Genomic DNA, 16916 nt, shown 5'->3' on the forward strand with positions numbered 1-16916 from the left:
AAAAAACACCACCGGAGCGCGACCATCTATTTTGACCAATGAATGCATGATCATTAAATTTGACACATTTGGTTTAGTTGCGAAAAACACCAACGTAGCGCTACTATCTAATTTGGCCAATGCATGAACTAGGCAGAAAAATTACTGCCGAATTCACGCACTTGGCAGGTATTTTGCCTAATTCATGAATAAGGCAACGGGCTTGCATTTCATTTCATGTATCTAATAGTCAATTTCGCACATTCGGCGTAACATATACACAACATTCAGACCTTGAAAATACTGTTTGACCCATTCAACTTATTAGTGTGATCGTCATATTTCCATAATTCGACGTCGGCTATAGTTTCTTCAAGTAAAATCTTCAGTCCCGTCTGCTTTCGATCATGCTATGTTAAATTTTAAATTCAGTGTCTTTGAAGAAAGTGAAGAAAGATTTGATCGCAAAACAATATCTTAACAAAGGTATATTTTATATTATTCTATGAAAATAGTATGTATGTATACGTAAACCTATAGAAATTCTATAATCTCTACCTACATAATATTATATATAATATTGTTATTATAACCTTTTCAGTCAAACTTTACTTGTTTACGGCTTTATGTAGGTACCTACTCAATATATCAGTCAAAAGCGATATGCTACTATTTAAATTTATTCAATCCCTAACTGGTATATTATATACACCTTTTTTATTAATATACTTTAGGTAGTAACCTAATGTTATTAATGTCACTTATTTAAAAATCTTCTTCGCCTCTTCACATGGTAATACATCGTCAATATTATAATAATATATAAATAGACTACAAGGAATCCTCAGTTTTGGCCGTTTATAAATGTCTGTGGCGAAGACTCCATACTATGCGGTTTTTTAATTGTATATTGACACTTATATTCCATAAAAATAATTTAATTTGTCAACGACATACTGTCGCATATTATGTAGAAATTCATTATAAATAAATACATATAACAGCACCATCTGTTAAAGGTTTAAAAATCTTTAACGTATTTATCGGATTACTCGCCGGGAATGCTGATGTTTTATTTGTATGGACTTTATGTCACGCGACCTCAGCATGTCTATCGTAATGCATGCAAAACGATAGGCTTTGATACGTAATTTGAAAATCTTTGGGTTATCTGTGACTACAGCTCTGTTCAAAATAATTAATTAATAATAAGATAATTAAAAAAATATATACGCCCTTTTAAATAAATATAGATTGTTTTTAAAAATAATAAATAATTTTATCTAATGATTTTTGATGTGTAAAATGTTTACATTAAATACATAATATAAACTCGTCACTCCTATTGCTATAGTGTATCTATTCATAAATAGTAATATAGTATTATCTTCTTATTTTCCGTAAGTATGCCTGACAATTGTGTTCTTTTTCTCTGGTCTTCACAGAGTACCTCTTTCCAAAAGTCACCCTTAGCCACCGATAAATGTGGACATTGAAAGACCAAGACCCTCACACTAACCCTCACACCAACCATCCCAGACAATATTAACTTACCTGCTAATTATTATTCTACAGTGCTTATCGTCATATTCAACAATTTTCTATACTATACACCTACATAAAGGCATTGAATTACAAATCCACGCAGTAATATATGAATTATAAGATGTATATATATTATATATATATATATTATAATAATATACTAATATTATAATGTTGCGTAATCGACTATGCTCGTAGATATTGCCGTAGGTACGAGTATGATCATACAAATTTTATTATTCATTTACAGATAAAGATGAATGAATGTGTTTGAAAAAAATATCTCTATCTGTATTGCAATAATGGTTTATTTTGCAATTTCGCTTCATATCTGTTCAGTATTTTGGTCGTATTAATTATATGTCCGCTTCAACAACGTCACATAAAACTACATAGGTAGTAAAATGTATATTATTGAAAAAATAATGTTAAGAGCATACTTCAGTGAAACGGCAGATAATTTTCAACTATAGGTGCGACGAAATTTTGAACTCGCTGGCAATCGGAGAGCGAAAGTCGAGCTGTGAATACGTCAATTTGTTTCGTGATGGCGACGGGGACATGAATTCTTTAATCGTCTAAAGATGACTAAAAAACGTTACGCATTTACTTGAAAAAGAAAACATATCAATGCATATATTATTATTGTTACTAATAGAACAATAAACATAATATTAAATGGACGCATGTTGAATTTTTATGACAAATTATGTTTTGTTCTGCAGGCGTCGTTTGCACAATCTTCGCGTCAGGTAGTCACGATCGTTTTAGACCGTGCCCCAGCTGAAGTATAGCCGTAAGTACGTAAAAGTAAATCACAGAACAGATAAAAAATAGAATTCCGATAGGCAATATTCAATACACTACATTTTGATGCAGCGGTTTACGAAACTGAAACAGCCATTATGCACGTGCAATAATGTGTGTAATAGACCATAAATGAGCGTCAATGCATAAACCGAGAGAAGTTGTCAGTATTCGACGTATGACGTATTCTTGACACGTGTTTAAGTGTATCCCGGATCATTCCTTACTCGAGATCGGTTACCTGCTACTCCTTACCCGTTAGGTTAGATTAGAGTTCCCTGAAGCAAATCCAGTGGCTATTTTCGTTGGCGCATATAACGCAATCGATTCATCAGAAAATTTGACGGGGGTCTCGAAACAGTACAACCCGGTCATACAGTAATTCAATTATAGCAAAATCTTAAAAATATGCATAGCTATTTCTCACAAATTGCGTACCTACATATAATTTTTTTTCCAAAAGCATGACGTCCCTGTAAGTAACATCAAAAGGACATATTATGCCCTATCTATATCATAAATCATAACCACACAAACGGATACGTACAACTCGTACAAGTAAACAAAAAATAAACCAGTCACTTTCAACAATAATTTGATAGATAAGAAGAGATACATTGTGTTTTACTAGAAAATCAAAAACTAAGAATTTATGGTTTTTGTTTTATTTTTCATAATAAGTTCTTCAAAATCAATTACTGAGTAAATCATTCTACAGTGGCACCATACGCGATGTATAGATATAGGTACTGGTATTGTAAACTATAGTGCCTGTATATACCACGACAACTGTACTTAAATGACATTTTTTTATAAATATTACATCATCGCTGTAATATTATGGCCATGGCCCCCACAAGGGGAGGGCTGATAGGGCTTTAGCCTGGGGGCCCGGCGAGGCAAATCGACCAGATAAGTGAGATAAACACACATCACAAATTTGCTTTAATAGTAAAAAAAGTCGCGCAACTTTCTTTCGATAATATTATTTAAAGGTATGTGGTTGTACGATACAATTAAAAATTGTATATCAATACTCGACATCTCCATAATTCGTATGGATGTATTAAAATATACAATAAAACACTAAATATACAGATTATTTTTACCGCGTACATACTGCCTTTATTTTCACGATGTGGGGCCCATGATTATGGCATACCTATAACGCAGATTCGCGTTTGTGTCATTAACTTATTCTGCTAACGTATAGGTAGAACCTGTATAACGTATAGTACCTACGTGTTATTATTGAGATTTTCTATGCTTGCCTGTGTCCTGTACAAGTCAAAGAAAGCTAACGACGATATAATTGTATGAACGGTTTTTCCCGTTTCGAAATCAAATAGAGGTACCTACTATACAAAATCAAATACCTAGTACCTATCTAATAAAATGGTAGGAATATTTTTATTCCGTCGATGTGTTGATTGCTCTGTCGCTTCCTGGAAAATGTATGTCGTTCAAACAACATTTTGTGTTTAATCTTGTTCTCACGATTTTTAATCTAAATAACAAACTCGAATATACACCGATCACTGATTGGCGTGATTTTGAGCTCGATTATTAGAGTCCCGGTTTTTTAAAGTTCATACTGAGCTCTACTGCTTCTACTCAAATGAATTTACCTGTTTCTTTGACTCAGAACGGGAGTTCAGAAAACAAAATTCTTATTTGATTTTTATCAGTCAGGCCAATTTATTTATTTAATATCTAATTAATACTATCGACTGAAGGTATTTGGTGGAATTTGAAATATAAAAGTCTAATAGATTTAAGTTTTGAACTATTCCATTTGAGTCCAATAACGTGTAATGTTACAATATTACAATGTTACTAATTGACTCAAATTGAATAGTACAAAACTTAAAGTAATTAGAATTTTTATATCTAATTGTTTGAGTAGTTACATATTTTTTTTTTTTTAAATATTACTAAACATACTGTTTTCTTTGTAAACGCTTACATTGATACATGTTCATCGTTATAACGAGGATAATATAACTGACTCTACACTACACGTATAATAAGTATTATGTATATCAGGGGAGGGCAAACTGCGGCCCGCGGGCCGCATGTGGCCCGCCGGGTATTTTTTTGCGGCCCGCCATCATTAATTGTACTTCTGATAGCGAATAACTTTTTTTATAATTTTTTAAAAAATATTGACAATATATGAAAAATTTGAAGAATTTGTTATTTCGTAAACGTATTATCTCAATACGTCTTCCTTGCGTCTCGTCTCACACTATGTAACCACTATTTTCTACGTTGAACATCGATTTCAATAGATATTGATAGTGTACCGACAAAGCTACAACTTGAGATTATTGATCTGCAGTGTGACACTGATTTAAGAGAATTGCATCGCCGTGAAGAAATCTCCAAATTTTACAATGCCCTTAATTCAGACAAATTCGACCAACTTAAAGATTATGCAAGAAAAATTTTCGTTATTTTTGGATCAATTTATATATGTGAACAAACATTTTCAATCATGAACCTCAATAAAAATTCTATACGATCAAATATCGCTGATGCCCATTTACAAGCAGTTTTGAGAATATCAACTACAAAATTAACACCTGAATTTAAAAAAATAAACAACAGTTTCATTCTTCTCATTAATTTTTTTTGAAATGTTTATTTTTCGTGATAATAAATAGTGTATATCTAAAAATGGTATTTTACTTGCGGCCCGCCGGTCATTTTGAATTCTTGAATTTGGCCCTCCATCCAAAAAGTTTGCCTTACCCTGATGTATATGATTTGTTCTGTTTCAAACACATTAAACTTAAACTTTTATAATTAACGGATGAAAGCATTTTCATTTATTTTATTGAAATCCTACTCTTCTTTCGTATATTTTATTTAAGAGCATATTATATCGGCTAGGAGATGAAATAAGAAACAGGCAGGGTAGGTTGACTCCAAGGAATAACTCAGAATTTGGTGCGTGAATGAAATGAACCCTGGTTTTATTATCTCCTTCCAAATAAATATCAATTTAATTATTGCAGGTAAGTTTACAGATTATAATTTAGATGTGTGAAATCACGAGTATGCGTTCTGATGAATTGTGAAGTTCGACCGGGCGGAGCGTAACGATAACTTTACGGTTGAATCTTAGATAACGGAATGACTATGTTGATTTCATCTACTGAGTGTTTTTATAGTGATTCGATACAATAGAAAATGCTGCTATCTAAGATTGATTTTTATACAAACAACTGTTGTGTATATCATAGCAAACTTAAATAGCATTATTTATTAATTTGCGATATTATTGATTAATTGAATTATTTTGCTAAATTAGCTTTCTGATGAAATTTGATTGACTAGCGTAAATCGCTTGTTTTGCAATTTTAACAATATTATGTTGCAAGATACATTGAAGTGCTATAAATTAATGGTTTCCTGCCAAGTCATGCTGGATGGTAGAGTATTGACCCTACACATACATAAGTGAAACGGCAAGTAATTTTCAACAGTAGGTAGGTGGGACGAAATTTCGCACTCGTCGCCAATCGGAGACCGACAGTCGAGGTGTGAGCACGTCAATTTTTATTGTGATGACGTCGGAGAAATATATTCTTAAGTCGTGTAAAGATGATGACAAAAAACGTTACGCATGTACTTAAAAAAGAAAACAATGTCAATGAATATACTAATATTATTACTAATATAACAATAAACATAACATTAAATAAACGCATGTTAATTTTTTATGACAATAATTATATTTCGTTCAGCTCGCGTCATTTGCATAATCCGTGCATCGCCTAGTCACGATCTTTTTAGACCATGTCTCAACCGAAATAGGTATAGCCTAATCGCTGCATTAAATAGCATGGAGGGCCGCACTCTCGAGTTATGCACCAATGTTTTATAATATTATGTACCTACGTATTGTAGATATATAATATAGTACTGGAGACAATTTGTCCGAATTCTGTGGATGGCCAAGTGCATAAACGTCTCTATCCTGAAGAAGTTTCACATCCAAGACCCTATGTCTTGGCGCTATACTTAAAACACATGGATACCTGCTTATTTCTATTCGCCATATTGCTCGCATGAGCGCCGACAATCCAAAGAATCTGGGAAAATTGTGCCGGTAAGTATTCAATTTCCAGCACACTCAAAGAATTAAAAATCTGAAAGAAACATACCACTTTGTATTATTAAACGTTAATTTTTTATAATGTGATGGTGTTTATTATTTTTTTTTCAATGTCAGATTGAGTAGGTAATCGTCTTTTAATATGATTCTGAATCTATCCGGGCGGCCATTCAATGTCCGCACATTATGCTGTGTACTCAATTACAGTACTTGTCAAACTGGGGGGCGCGGCCCCCTAGGGTTCCCTGGAGCTTCTGCCAAGGAGCAGCGAAATATTTCAGTATTTGAAAAAAAAATCATAAAAACGTGATTACTGAACGATAATATTTATAAAACATAGATGAATACCAAAGTACAATTGGATAAGAATGCCATTTGCTAAATCCTTAAAATATGATTATATAACGTTGAGGCAGTTCAAGAAGAATTGATTGATATTAGATGAGATAATTCCCTTGAAGTCGAATTTAATGAAAGAAATTTTGCAGAATTTTGAATAAGGCGACAGCAAGAATATCCGTCAATCGCTAAAGCAGCATTGTTAATCATAATTCTTTTTGCGACAACATGCCTATGAGAAAAAGCATTTTTATCATTACTGGTAATACAACATAAACACAGGTCATGTTTTTCAACGGAGACTTTGGAACAAACCTTGCGAATTAGCATTCCAAATATTGTACCAGATATTGATGTAAATATTATGTAATAATTACAAGATAAAAAGAACTTTTTATATACCACGTTTTTAAATTTTCTGTTGAATCATATAAACTTGATAATTCTATGTAATAATAAAAACTTTTTATTGTACTTGATAAAAATACTAAATAAATATTATAGAATACAGAAATGTCATTTTGACATTTAATATTGATTTCCATAGTAACGCACGTATATATTAATAATTAAGCTGCTAGGACCCAGTTAGTAACCAATAATAGTGAGTAGTAAATATAACTTTTAACGATTTTTTTCCGAAACATACAAAACAGAATTAACTGAAAATGAATTCAATTCTGCTTATAGATGGCCAAAAGTATTAAAAGAATGCATTGTCGTCGTGTTCTGATATATTCTAAGAGTTTCAAATGTCTAGCTAGTCAGGAAGTTAGTTAAAAAAATTGTACTGCACAAGAAAAAATCTGTACTGGACAAACAAGAATACGAGCTAATAAAGACGTGGTAAAATAGGCAAACACGCCCCTCTCATTAAATTGTTTTTAATTTTTTTAATAATAATGTGTTTATCATAATAAGTAATGGTAAATAAAGTACTGTTGGTCACTAAAGACTAACATTTTTGAGGATGGGAGCCTTGGATATTTTTTTCTGATTTCGGGGGCCGTGTTATGAAAAAGTTTGAGAGGCACTGCTCCATTATAGGTAAGTATAGATAATATTATTATTTGTTCGTCAAATAAATAATAAATACAATCACATAATAAATATGTACCTTCATAATATGTAGTAACCTAAATAAGGATAAGATTTCAGGATCACATAGATTTGCGCAAAAAGCATTTTTGAATTCCGGTTGTAATAATATTAATAAAAATCATCATTACACTAGTGGATTTATTTGTTTTATATCGTGGATACTTCGAGCGTCCTTCTTATAAATTTACATTAAACGAAATTGTGTAAAACTTTTTATAAATTCTAAACACGAAGTCTTTTAATTAAATCGCCGCGGTAAAGAAACCGATCCCACAAAAGGGACACCAGACCTGGCGAAACTATATCCGCTCATTGTGGAATATATTTTTCTGATTCACTCGCAATAATAATAATTTTATTTTCCTTGTAGGTCGCATTTACAATTCAAATAACCTGCCAATGGTGGATGGTAAGAGAGTGATGTTACATAATATCTACCAAAATTCGTCTTCGTAACACATTTGGCGCTTGGCCAAACTCAAAAATAACCAACAATTCAACTGTGGCATCCATACAAACTTCAGCGCGACCGAACGTTATTTTCTTCGACTATTGGATATATTTAATAAATTAGGTAGATAGTATTTCACTACATATTTGAAATGAAACTTTTTTGCGCGCGATACACTAATTTCATCGATAAACTGAATCTGGATGATTAATTATAATAAAAAACCGTAACAGCCGATTCCAAAATTGAAAAACAATAAAGTCCACGGAAGGCCTCGAAATTCCAATATTTTGACTGACCGCTATTCATTGAGGCTTCAGCAAAACGAACATTTTGATAACACAACTACTTGACGGTGTGGATTAAGTGCAGGGAACTCAGAAATAATGGGAACTGAAATACTTAACGGGTAAGGGAAGCAGGCAATCGATCTCAAGTAAGGAAGAATACGGGATAAATTTAAACACGTGTCAAGAATATGTCATACGTCGAATACTGACAACTGCTCTCAATTTATGCATTGACGCCCATTTAATATTGGTGTATTACGCACACTATTGCACGTCTATGATGCGTGGCTCATTTTCGTAGGACACTCACACATTCAAAACCTTGCGTGAAACATTACTATCGGAATTCTATTTATTATCTGTTCTGTGATTAGGTGAATTGATTTGATTTCAACCCGGCCGACCAACCGCGCAAATCGCTCGGTACTATAGTATAGAAGTTTCAACAATAACAAAACAGAAATCACTGACTGACACTTTTAGTATGTAGGTACATCATGTATTTAAATTATCAAAAACGAGACTACCTAATATAATATATAGGTAACCGTTTTTTGTTACTTTGTCCTATGTATAGATGTACAAATGTGTCGAATGGGAAACCGTTGGTGGTATAAGATAAAGATCAAATTCATGTTTAAATAAAACACTTTAAAATACGAAATAAAAACCACCGGAATACAAGAAAAAGAAAGAAGAAACAAGGTAGGTAAGTTAATTAAAAATATATACAATCGCATTGTATATATTTATATGAAATTCTGAAAGATTGAAAAGTAGGTGCTTGTAAGTATCAATTCATAAATATAAAATGTAATCTACGATAATAATGAGAGCGTTTCAGATATTTGATACATTGTATATCAAATTATTGTTCTTATTTAATCAAATAAAATTGGAATATTACTGTCTGCAATGCTCCATGATCAACAAGTATTATTTTATCGCTATACACGGTGAACTGTGATACGGTGAAATATAATACGTAGATGCAAATTTCACATCACCCAATATCATTAGGTGTGGTGATATCAAAAAATAATCTATAATTTTTTCATCGTGGAGGATATTAAAATCATGATAATATTGAGCATTGTGTATCAAGTGGGGGCAGATGCTGCAGGACGTACAGCTACCATGGGTCATGGACCTGAAAATTTCATGAGTCTCAATTTTCAACTCTTACAAAGAATAAAGCAGAATAATAATTGCAGTGTATTTCTGCAGTCAATAAAATTATGTGGACACACCTTAATCTTATATTATTTTGAAAAAAACACTTTCTGATATAGTATATAATAACCAATAGAAAAAATCTTTTTTGAAAAAAGTAAGTCACCCCGACGGGGAATCGAACCCTGTATCTCCCGAGTATGCGCCTCATCCGTCGCATTACCATTATGCTACGGCGTGACATACTAATAGCGAACAAATTTTAACTATTGGTCAATTACTATACCTACCCATCAGCGTTCCTTCCAAATCAGCTACTTTGGCAATCGATTTTTGTTTCTTAAATCAAAGTAGGTATATATTACTATTACTTTTGATTACTAACCGACCAGGGTTCGATTCCCCGTCGGGGTGACTTACTTTTTTCAAAAAAGATTTTTTCTATTGGTTATTATATACTATATCAGAAAGTGTTTTTTTCAAAATAATATATGTTCAATAATCAGAATGATATATTCTTAAATCTTGTGAATTATTCGTTGAATAAAAGAAATAGTTAATTATTAATCTTATACCTACATTCTAACTAAGACAATATACGATGAATACAATCAAATAGTATTTATTTTATTTCCCATAGTTTTGATTTTGAAGGGGGGGGGGGGTAATAATCTATAAAGGTTCACACAGAACACAAACAAACAAATAGGCTATTTTGTGTTAATTGTAATTATTTAAAACGACATACCCTATGTAAGTATATACAGCATATCTTTATCAATGACAATATGGATATATGAATAACTTTTAAGGAAAAAAAACACACTCGATTAGATTCGAACCAGCGATTGTTCGATTATAAGCCGAACGCACTACCTTTACGCCACAGTATGATACTGCAATTGTGACGATTATACAGTATAATAAATTATAGTTTAGAATTGTTCCGTTGCCTAGGAAGTGAATTTATTATTGTCAGCCATTTGCAATTCCTTACGTAAAAAAAAGATTTAAACGTCAGATTGAAAGTCGATACTTTAAAAATAAAAATAACGAGAAACCATCATATAACTTAAAGTGTATAGAAATAAACCAACGGCGTTCCAATAATCGGTTCTTTTTCTTGAGTGTGTAATTTAACAAGATAATTAAGGGCTTGTTAATGAATCTAGTTTATCACAAGTTTTGTTTTTGTTTTGTTACGCCAAAGAAGTATAACTTCTAACGCGCGTAAATAAGTACAGACACTGATTTTTTCCTGAAAAAGAATTTTTAAGTATTCAATATGTATATTTTAATATTCAATGTAGGATAGTAATAGCAGCCTGATTTGAAATTTTTGTTCATCCATACAGGAACTGACATTGATTTTCCTCATTTTAATTAAATTTTCCGATGGAAGTATTGATGTAATATTGTAAGAATTACAATAGCATTGCTTTAATTCTGTTAAGGTTTTATTACATTCTTCGTTTCGAATGCGACTCTTCGTTTAGTACATCTGCAAGCGTCGAAATTTCTAAGTCTCCATTTACAGTTTCCCGGGCGAAATCAGTTCCTTACAAATCGTCCTGCCACATCTTTCACAAAGTGGTCCGCTGAATTTTAAAATATCTCATCGCATCAGACAGAGTTGAATCCGGAAGATCGTAGGTACGATTATTATTTTTTATTCAATGCGGCCCTTTCCGTACTTCGAATATAATCAGGCGCTGGGATTTCGTATTAGTTTTTGCTAATATAGTTAAGTATAAAATATGTACCTATTAATTATTATAGAATTCAATTTCAATTTCATATTGTGGACATTACAAATTATAAGTTTAAGACGTTCACAACATGACATGAAAAATTATTATAAAGAAGAAAAAAAAAGTAATAAAAGCGAGTAAAATGAAAATATAAAAAGAGAACATAATATAAAAATACAAATGCATTGACAATACTGACAATTAAAATATACATCTATAGAAGTTCAAAGAAGTACGCCGAGTTTGTTAAGGAGGCCCTATTTTAAGAATTTATAAAATAGCGTCCACTTAAACTGACTCTCTCGCAAGTGGAATATATCAACACCTGAAGCAATTTGGTTGAAAATAGGTTATCGCCCTCCCAATTGGCATTAACAGTGGCAGGTTGGTTCTGTACCGTCTACATAAGTTAACAATTTAATTAATGTAAGTAAAGAGTTATCAAATAAGAGATTTATATTTTTAATTTAACTCTCAGTAAGTTGATTGTGTTAGGTACGAGCTGTATGGAATGTTGCACCACCTTGTTGGAACCGCATATCGTCCAGATCTAAATCATCCAATTCATGCCAGTAAAAATCTGTAATCATGCTTCTGTAGCGTTCTCCGTTGATAGTAAATGTATTGCCATTTTCCACAAACCACACCAAACTGGTATTTTTTATGGATATAAATGTGTTTCAAGAATAGCATGTGGGTTTTCTTTACCTACTCAGAATGCGACAATTTTGAGTATTTACGAAGTCATTTAACCAAAAATGAGCTTCATCGCTGAAAATAATTTTTTCATGAAATAATGAGTTTGTTTCAAGTTGCTCTAATCGACGCACCAAATGATCATGAATGAATGAACTGTATTTTATAAGACTTCAAATAAAAATCTTTATGAAGAAAATTCCACGTAGTGCACTAAGAAAGTCGAAATTCTCGAGAAAGACATGTTGAACATTGGTTGGAACGAATTGGTTGTTCTGGATTTTAATCCGCACTTTGATTTACAACATATATATTTTCAGCAGTATGTTTACGTTTTTTGAATGCCTAAATCTTGAATATATTCATTATTGTTGTAATCAATTTAAACAATTCGTATTTATACTCTCTATCATTGTTTATCTTTCCAAGATGATTTTCCAAACAGTACTGAACACAAATGTCAAATTTGGTAGAAATTGGAAAAATGGCTGCTATGACGTTTTAAAAATCTATAATTTGATAACCCTTTATTATTGACTGCAACATTGGTGAATAATATCTTGTTCTTATATATAATATACTTACCGACTCTGTATATTAATGTTAGTATTTTACTTAAAATGTGAAAATGATTTGCAATACATACTATATTTTATAACTTCTATCAAAGATATTTTATTTAAAACGTTGTAAAAGCGACTGTACACGTGCATGAATTCGTGCAGCTATAGTATGTATTTTAAACTATCACGATAATAACTGTTCACACGTAAAAGTGATGACTGTCTCACCAATCTCATTCTTCGAGAGTAAACGAGACGCGATGTTGTCATTTTATAGTACTATTTGACAAGTCGTTAAAATCGGTTAACCTAAAAATGAGTCTGTGAGGTATAGTTCATTTTTTACCGGCAGGTTCGCCACTATCGTTCTACTGCAGAGGCGCAGATATAGAACAAATCCCAACTGTCGCGTGTTCAATTCAAATTCAGAAACTAACGAACTTTTTTTGATTCATGCATGCAATCTTGCAACTTGCATGATAATACATGTTTACACATGCATCTTTTTGTTATGGCCGCGATACCATGTAGGTACTGTCAGCAGTAAATTCATGCACATGTAAACGGGGAACAATGTTTCACGTATTTGCCTACTTTATTTTATCAGTATTATCAGTTATCACGAATAAGTATGTGACATTTTAGTTTCTCTATAGCTACGAAAATTTTATCCATAGATTAAATTATTGTCCGCGATTATATCAGCGATTCAATCCTGAATCTTGAGTTACTCAAAATATACTCTTAATAAATCGTGCTTAAAAGAGAAGATAGAACAACAATGTACCATGTGAGTTGTGGTGGTCTATCATAGGCACGAGACGTATGACGTACTTGTTATTCACAAAATGTGTTATTTAGGAATATGTATATGAGTATACCTATGAAAACATTGAATGTTATTATATGAAATAATACAAGAGCAAAGTCAATCATACATACCTACACAGAGCGTGTAAATATTGTGTTTAGCCAGAATTATGTTTCCCGTATATTAAATTTGTGGATAGGAACAAAATTTTTATTTTTGTTTTCATTAAAAAGTTTATCTACAAAATGGCAGAGTATAAGATAAGCCATTGCAGATTCTGTACATCGCGACCGACCCATTCTCCTCCTCTACTTACAGTAATGCTACAAGGGCAGGGCTCGAAATGGACCGGAACGCACAGGAGCGCCGTTCCAGGTCGTAGAATCGGCAACATTGTCGTTCCGTCTCATGGAAAAAATTATTTTATCATTTGAGCTAGAATGGCCATAATATAACAAAAAATCACACACTTATTTTTTATAAAATACATTTAGATAACTATGTTAATATTTTCATCAAATTACCGAGCGCTCCGGTTCGTAAAATTCTCCATTTCGAGTGCTGTACAAGGGAGATTTACAAACTGCTGGCTTTTGGTATGGCAAGAAGCGTAGGACGTATCGATGAATCGATGAAAACTTGTGCTTGTCCCGAGACGAAAGCGTGGTTTAATATCAACCCGGAGTGGGTCTTCGCTTTCTCTAACAGTTATCTATATTTGTCGCTATTTAGCGTTGCAACTCTTTAATTTGCTTCGTACTATAGTTATGAATACCTTCATTCCGATGACCAGCTAATTACAGGTCTGGCTGTTCTAGTATGCCATACTGAATAATTGGTGGGCGGTACTCTTTTTTTTGTTCATGGTCATAACCTGATAGCTTTTAATAAGCAAAGGTGAAAAGTACCCACGTATTCTTTATGATTATTTATTTATTTGTTTACACAAATACATGTATATTTAATCGAAATGGTTAATATATTTAATCAATCTTAAGAAAGGATACAAAACCACCCAACAATGATAAATACAATCCAAACATTATAAAAAATATCATGTTAGTATGTACACACTGTAGTATATGCGACAGTGGCGAAGGGTGGAGGTAGAATATTAAGATCCGACATAAATAGTGCACACTAAACTTTGTCAGCTGGTATACGTATTTGTTTTCATTGAACTAAGACTATAAATGCAGATGGTGTTCGTTAGTTTTTTTTTTAAATTCATTAAGCCTTGCCTAAACCAAACATAAAAAATATTCTTCTATCTATAAAATATCCAAAAGTATGTAAGTAAGTATATAATTTTAGATATCATATAATATATATATGAATATTATCTATTATGGCATTGTTTACGTAGAGTCCAATTGAATTTTAAAAACTAGCCAAGACTATCTGCAATTTGTAGGCTTAGTTCAATGAAAAAAATTTGGTATGCCTAATAAAGTTAGTGTGAACTATTCATGTCAGATCTTAACAGCCTACCTACATTCTTCGCCACTAGAATGCGAAGTATGGAAACTTGATGTAAAAGAAATAATAAACTAATATGTAGGGTAACGTAGCACGGAAAAGTGCATGTTGATAATAACGTGGAAAGACCACAAAAGAAACTAATGGATAATGCGGCAGACAGAAGTACGCGATGCGAAGTCGCGAAGCAGATGAAATGGGAATGCGCCGGATATGTCGCTCAACTGGATCAATGGATAACCGCTGGACAAATGCAGTCATACAGTGGTACCTAGTGAATCCAATCCTGAGCCAAAATCTTGATCTCGGGATTTCGGGATAACGATTTGACGATCCCGGGATTGGCATTTTTTTCAATAGTTAATATAAAATTCCTATAGATACAAATAACCATGATAAAATCGATCAAAAATAAATTTAGTATAATTTATACTATTTAAGACATTTATTGTTAATATTGTGTACGTTCAATCTTGGAAATACATATGTTTAATGGAGTAAATAATATTGTGATATGTATAAATAATAATGTGAAAGTAAAACAGTTTTATTTATTTATGAAAAGATAAAAAATATAAGTTCAATTAAAATAAAAAATGACAAATCCATTAAAAAACATGGTGGAATCACTTTTTTAAAAGTGCGAAGCATTGTTTTTTCCAATCTATCTCATTTTTATTAATTTATGTGAAAAAATAAAATGAATTGGCAACACATGGGTGATAAATCAAACTTCAAACTCAGTTTATTTCTAATATTGTATTTGTATGTTATTAAAAGTTTTTGTTATATATACGTTTTTTATTTTATTTTCCATAAAAAATGATAAAAAAAACTCAATCCCGAAAGCTTCGGGTTTATGTTTACCAATCCCTGGATTGGAATCCCTAATGGTACTCAACAACCACAGGAACGCCCTAAAATCCGCTGGATCTGTGAACTTTTGTTCGTGGCAGCGAAGAATTAGTGACCGAGAAATGTCTAGTTTACCGTATCTGGAATACGCACAAGAGTACAGATGCTCTCGAATTCTAAGAACATCGAGTGTTTTAAATATTTATATTATTATATAAGCTGTACAAGGGTGAGTACCTACAGATTGATAAAACCTAACAATTGAACACACATTTGTCTAATTGGTAGAGCGGCCGTATTTATAGCCGTAGGATCCATTTGAACCTGCAGCTGGTTAAAAAATGCACGTTATTTTTTCATTGCGTATTTGATTCTGTGCCTTACCCAATGGATTGGGTAAAAATATCTAGCAAATATTGCTCATAAAAAAAACTCCGCTAACTCTCTACGGTCTTAAAGTTTACCACCAGCGCATCTATTCTATACACAAGACTGCTTTCGGCCGCTATCTAGGGTAGGAAAGTATCCAAGTAGTGTAGCACTTATTGTAACGATTACAATAAGGTAGTTGTAATTGTTATAATAAGTGCTATGTTTTAACAGCACATCTCTCGGCTGTGATAAATTTTAGAGTGAAATAGACAGTTTTGTCAATTCAGACGGCTAACTTATTGTAATTGTTACAATAAGTGTTAATATTTGATACTTTCCTTCCCTATTTCGCTGCGGTAAAGGCCGAAAGCAGTCTTGTGTATGGAATAGATGAGCAGGTCTTGAACTCTGTGGATATGCTCCACCTTTGAGAGAGATGCGTAATTATTTACCCTTTGTTGTTGAATAATAATTGATATCCATTTAGATTCCAATAACGGTAATAATTAGATATTTATGATACCTGTTATATTGCGTCAAACGCCGCAATATTCCGGAACACTTGGAATCCATTGTGTCAA

The sequence above is a fragment of the Rhyacophila brunnea genome, unplaced genomic scaffold, assembly GCF_057557595.1.
Source record: "Rhyacophila brunnea isolate RB1 unplaced genomic scaffold, BYU_Rbru_1.0 scaffold_4, whole genome shotgun sequence".
Lineage (NCBI taxonomy): Eukaryota > Metazoa > Arthropoda > Insecta > Trichoptera > Rhyacophilidae > Rhyacophila > Rhyacophila brunnea.